The sequence below is a fragment of the Vigna radiata genome, chromosome 5 (assembly GCF_000741045.1).
Source record: "Vigna radiata var. radiata cultivar VC1973A chromosome 5, Vradiata_ver6, whole genome shotgun sequence".
Classification (NCBI taxonomy): Eukaryota; Viridiplantae; Streptophyta; class Magnoliopsida; order Fabales; family Fabaceae; genus Vigna; species Vigna radiata.
Genome location: NC_028355.1, coordinates 29,067,507 through 29,073,263, shown reverse-complemented (window position 1 = coordinate 29,073,263; position 5,757 = coordinate 29,067,507).

Genomic DNA, 5,757 nt, shown 5'->3' with positions numbered 1-5,757 from the left:
ATATATATATATATATATATATATATATATATATATATATATATATATATATATAGTTTGTTAACTTGCGTTTGTTATGGTTTTAGCTGGTATATTTTATATCGGGATTTAATAGATAAAAATATATCTTCATATATCGTGGATTATAAGTTGTAAGGTAAAAGATATTTGAATAATTTTCATTCTCAAAACTAAAAAAGAAAAAGAAAAACAAGAATCCCCCCTTACTCACCTTTCTCTCATTGCTCATTCCTTTCAACTTTTTCTCTTTCATCTTTTTCATTACAATATTTTCTCTGTCATTCGTTCGGTAGCCTCAACTAAAAAAATTAGAAACATTCGCCTAACCCTAATCTATCTTCCTCACTTATCTAATTTGTTTCTCTCTCATCTCCGTACTCTCTCTCACCCACATACAACAACATGTGACACCACAATTTGTTGCTCTTGCTATGTTCATTCATTTGTTTTCCACTTTAATAACAAAACAATTGATGATGTTGATTTTTTATTGGAGGGTTGTGTTGTATCCTTTCCCGAATGTTATTAAATTTCGTTTTTAAATTTTAGAATTAGTAGTTTATCTCCAGGGAAATTTGATATTTTGACTATTAAGTTGTCAGGAAATATTTCTCAAAGGAGAAAAATCGTTATGTGGAAAGGAGATTCCAGGAGAGGTAAGTCATTGTCCAGAAAATGGATTTCTAAAGTCAACTCTTAAAAATAATTTTAAAAACATACTTTTCACGGAAAATAATATTTTGGAATATACTTTTCACCTTCTTGCATATAACCTACATCAAAACACAACAAAAAATGAAGCTCCTACATATCGTACTAAATGATTTAACAGGAACAAATTATTGAAGAGAGTTATGAGCAGAGAAAATTGTTGGTGTTAACTTTGTCCCCTTGTTTAGAAAAGAGACCACCACTCGTTCCCTTTCAAATGCTTCATATTAGTAAACATATTTTCATTTCATTTTTGTAAAAAGAATAAAAATATTCTAACAAATTAAACATCTACTATATTTGAGCATATTGCAAAATATTGAGTAGTTTCCAAGAAGAACTGCATTGATATACCAACTAATTAAAAATCGACCAGAAATTAGTAAACTAGTCATAATGAACCTGTTAGCTCTTAGTTGGACCAGAAAATTACTTTCCAAAGTAAATCACATTATGTAAGTTTATTTTAAACAATTCACTTCTACAACTTGTTTGATCAATATAAACATGACGTTGTCATTCTAATTTATCATTTGCCGCATAAGTGAAATTAAGAAAAACAAAACGCACTGAATTTCACATTGGAATATAAACTTAATAAATTTGTTACCATCACGATCATAGTTTAACTTCTACTCCTTTCATTTCTATAATTTTATCAAAATTGTAAACATGTTGTTGTCATTCTGATTTATCATTTACCGTAGAAGTGAAATTAAGAAAAACAAAACGCACTAAATTTCAAATTGAAATTTAAACTTAATAAATTTGTTACCATCACGCTCATAGTTTAACTTCTATTCCTTTCATTTCTATGATTTTATCAAAATTGATATTAAGAAACTAAATATTTCGCAACTATTATGGGTTGATTCTAACGTCTTTTTGTGGTGGGGTTTCTTGTTTACTTTTGTTTTTAGTTTTGAAATTATTGTAGACTTTACTTTTTTACAAATTTAATAATAATAAGAAGGGAAAAGATATAACACAACCCTCCAATAAAGAATCAACATCAACATAATCAATTATTTTGTTATTAAAGTGGAAGACAAATGAATTAACAGAGCAAGAGCAACAAATTGCGGTGTCGTGGGTTGTTGTGTATGGGTGAGAGAGAGTATAGAGATGAGAGAGAAACAAATTGGATAAGTGAGGAATGTAGATTAGGGTTAGGCGAGTGTTTCTCAGTTTTTTAGTTGGGCCTACTGTAGGGATGACAGAGAAAATGTTGGAGTGAGAGAGATGAAAGAGAAAGGGTTGAGAGGAATGAAAGATGAGAGAAAGGTGAGTAAGGGTTTGGGGNTTTNTTNTTTTTTTTTTTTTTTTTTTTTTTTTTTTTAGTTTTGAGAATGAAAATTATTCAAATTCCCTTTACCTTAAAACATAGAATCCATAATATATGAGGATATTTTTTGTCTACTAAGTTCGGTACACATTACTAATATGTATCAATTGAAAAAACAACATATGTAAGTTAACAAACTCATATATATATATATATATATATATATATATATATATATATATATATATATATATATATATATAAAGAATGAAAAATTATGTATCTTCACACTAGTGCAGTAAATGAAAATGATAGTGGTTTATTTTTGTTTATAGGCAACGGTTCCGCAACTGAGGTATATACATACGAGGCAAAAAGGGATAAAAAGGGGTAAGATTTTGCCTCCGTTCATATGTAATCGAAGCAGTAGAGTGTTTTCCTTTTTTATTTTTTTTTCGACAGACTTTAGGCCTCGATTGCTATTAAACCGAGACAGTATGTGAGATGCTACTTCCTCGGTTGGGACTTGAACCAAAGCAGTAGAGTGTTTTTTATTTTATTTTTTTTTCGCCAGCCTTTCTGCCTCGGTTGTGACCTGAATCGATGCCATAAAGGGCTTTCTGCCTCGGTTATGATCACAATCACGAGGCGTATTTCCCTGCTTTTTTTAAGAACATGTCTGTTTCTGCAACATTTCAAACTACAAAAATAGACCTACATATATTAAACTTTACAGAGCAATCTAGAACAATCCAGAAGCATATCTTTTCAATAAAAATTATACCAAACATAAATCAATTCAATGTAATCATAAATCAACTTCTTAGAAGTATAAATCAATTCAATTTAATCACAAATCAACTTAGAAGCATAAATCAATTCAATGTACAAAGTTAACCTAATCATAAATATGCTAAGGTAGAAACTACTATATCCTAATACCTACATATTATTATAGAGTTGAATTACATATTTAGCAAGTGCTTTCCTTATGTATCTAAGGGACTTCTCTGGAATTGTAGTAGTAAAATTGAATCTCTACATAAAACACAATGGTTTCAATTAGTCTATATGAACTCTAAACTACATAGAAAATAAAATTCAAACCAAAATATTACCGTTTCCCATCTACCGGTAACACGAATAGTGGTCATCATTCAATACATGATGTAGTAACTACACTCATATGACTCGCTTTGTCTATTACACTACAATGTATCATCATAACTATAAAATGTTAAGTAACATTATTGGAATGGTACAAAATGTAACAAAGTATGGACTAAAATAACAAAACTTCAGGGCCAACAATGCAAGCTTTTTAGCTTTAGCAGTTAATCTCCCAGACAACATCATATGTGATGCAAAGGAACTATTAAAAAAATGGCTTTAACATACATTTATATAACAAAGAAAGTCCAAACATTGAAGTTCTTACCAATCTACTACTTTTCTAAAAGGGCTTGGAGGAGACTTGTGCAATGAACAAAACTATACAACAATGTTCTCCGGTATGGACACCACAGGTAGTTGCCAATGACGTCTGAAATTAGTAATAACTTAATTGTTATATACTAAAATCATAAATGAAACTTTAAAGTTAACAAATTTCACTTACCCAATATATAAGGGATAAAATATAGCTCCTTTCTCGTTGCAAAACAACTGGTAATGTATGCTTGAATGTCATCAAATTTATTTCCTTTGTGAGTCATTTGGGGGTCAATGAACCCATATACATCATTGAACCCCATCTTGTTACTTACATCAAACATATACCTGAAATCAAGAAATGATATAATATAAGTAACTTTATAAATAAATTTTATATAAATAAGTGCTTATAAACTTATGTCATCCACAACTGAATGAGTGTAATATTAGGCTATTCTTTCCCCGACACAAGCTCCAGAGCATCTTGTTGATGTAAGTACAATGGGATCTCAGAGTGTCTTCCAAATATAATAGAGTCTCATGGAACAATCATTGGCGCATCTGCAATGATGTTAGAAAGCTCGTGCAACGCACTAAGAGGGTTGTTCTCAGATAAGTAAGTCTTCTTCGGTGTAGGACTTCCCTCTTGACCCGTCTTCTGTTACATGAAAAAATAGTTATGTTCTGATGTCAATAAGAAGTAAAGTTTAAAATTGAGGAGTACATAACAGGATTCCATATTAGGGGTCAAATACAACACCAACGAAATGTCTAGGCCAGGCGATGACGGACTAAAATACATGTGCCACAGTGACCATCTCATATGTAGGCAGAGGAACAAACGCATCTGGTACGACAACTTCATCGACCGTGACCTTCACCTCATCTTCTCCTAGCTCCATACCATGCACTACAATGCCTGCCTCAAAGACTGTGTCACGAGCCACTAACATGGTCCTGGTAGGATGTAGAATATATAGCTGACATGGATAAGTGTCGTCCATGTCGTCCCCTGGGGTGTCGGGAGTTGAGAAACTTCCTTTGTCGCTTCTACCTATTAAATTAAATGTTAACTTATACAAAAAGTAAATTAATAAACAGAAATGACTATTAAGTTTACTTATAGGAGGCAAAACATGTTCCGCTACAGGAGATGGTTGCGGACGCATGCCATAACTCTCAAACTACTGTTGGAACTGATGCATAACCATTTCAGCGACTTCATCATACAACTCTGCCCTGACCTTCTTTGTGATCCTTTGCGTAATCTCCTTTGTGACGTCCTACTTCAACCCTTACTCATACTCTTGACTAAATCCGTATGAAGATGGACACAAGGAAGATCAAAAGAACTATCCCATTTAAGAAGATTCACCTTTTTTATAAACATATCTAAAATATAATTTTTAAACATATAAATTTTAAACAACATATCTAAAATTTCACGAAATTTTGCTTACATTTTGCATTGGTCTTCAGGTTATAAGAAATGAAAGTGATCATAAATCACAATCAAATATGCACCCGAAGATCAATACAAAACACAACTACTAATTTTCATGAAATTTAAGACATGTATATTAAAATTTATATATATATATATATATATATATATATATATATATATATATATATATATTAATAAACTATGAAAAAGTTATTTATCTTCTTAAACTGTCCAATTAGACAATTCAATATTCAATACTTGTAAATTATTATTACCATCTCCTCTCTTATAATTTGTAAAAAGTACATTTGTTCAAAAAATATGAAGATAGTCAATAATTTTTGTAATGAATCTCAAACGGGAAACTCAGGCTAATTCACAACAACATATTGAAGAAAACAAATAATAACATATGCAACATACAATATATTCAAGCAAACAATACACTCAAGCAAACAAATAATTACATGTTCATATTAAAAGGAAAATTTTAAGAATAGGAACCTGGGAGCGTGAAAGTCGGTAAACAATGAAGAATGTCCGCGTTTAAGAAGCTATAAAACCTCACAAAATTATAATATCTAGACAAAAACAAACAACACATTAATTATTCTCATAATTTATAACCTTAAAGTTTATTTTGATCACCAAATCAATCAATTTAATACAAACAATTTAAAATTTTATTCCCCAATTTCTATATCAACTCATCTACATTATCAACTCATTTACATTATCAACAAATTTAATAAAAACAATTCAAAATTTTGTTCCCCTAACTTCTATATCCCTAATTCAAAATTATACAACAATTTTCATTATTAAACAATTTAATACAAACACATTTCACTTAACATTA